Source organism: Echinops telfairi, unplaced genomic scaffold (assembly GCF_000313985.2).
Source record: "Echinops telfairi isolate 266 unplaced genomic scaffold, ASM31398v2 ScPeMD7_4;HRSCAF=17, whole genome shotgun sequence".
Classification (NCBI taxonomy): domain Eukaryota; kingdom Metazoa; phylum Chordata; class Mammalia; order Afrosoricida; family Tenrecidae; genus Echinops; species Echinops telfairi.
In genome coordinates, this window is record NW_022103900.1 from 39,533,347 (window position 1) to 39,534,103 (window position 757).

Genomic DNA, 757 nt, shown 5'->3' on the forward strand with positions numbered 1-757 from the left:
CACTGTACTGGGACTGGCTTAGACATGTTCGTGGGTTTTTACCCTGAGAGGTGGACACGCTGCGAAGGAACCACTTGATAGTGGGTCAGGATGGCCTACCCCTCTGGAGTCTGGAAGTCCCGGTCAGGCTGGGTGCAGGAACGCTCGGGCTACCCACTGTGTGGGGTTGAGGGGACCCTGGGGGTAAGTGTTTTTAGGTACTTTTGTGCTTCTAGGGTGATACGCCTTCTCTCTAGGGCGATGAGAAGCTGGGACAGTCATCCCAGGTGGGGACGTGGATCTGGATCAATGAATCAACTAACTCAACCATAGCCTGGAGCTTAATCTTTTTCCAGTTGAAGAGGTCAGAAGTGCTAAAGGACAGGTCATAAAATGTGGGCTATCCAGCACCATCACACCAGTCAGTTCGCCCACTCAGGGTGGCTGGGTTTCTCGGCCCTGGAATTGACCAGCAGGATGAGGTGGATGAGTGGACTCTGTGGAAGAGCGAAGACAACCGGCAACTGGTCTGGAAATGGTCAGTTGGCCAAAGCGGTGGGGTCAGTTGCCGGAGTTGGCAGCAGGAGCGACAGGAGACTGAGGAGGGCTGCGTATCTGGGAGACGGGCTGCCGGAGCGGGTAGTGGAGAACTGTAGGGTGGCAGGGAGGGCTCTTCCTCAGGGGCAGTTTGGTAGACTTTCTGCCACACTTGGCTTTTCTTTTGAGCAACAAACATCTGACTCTGTCCCTGCATAGTGCAGCGATACCGGCACATGGA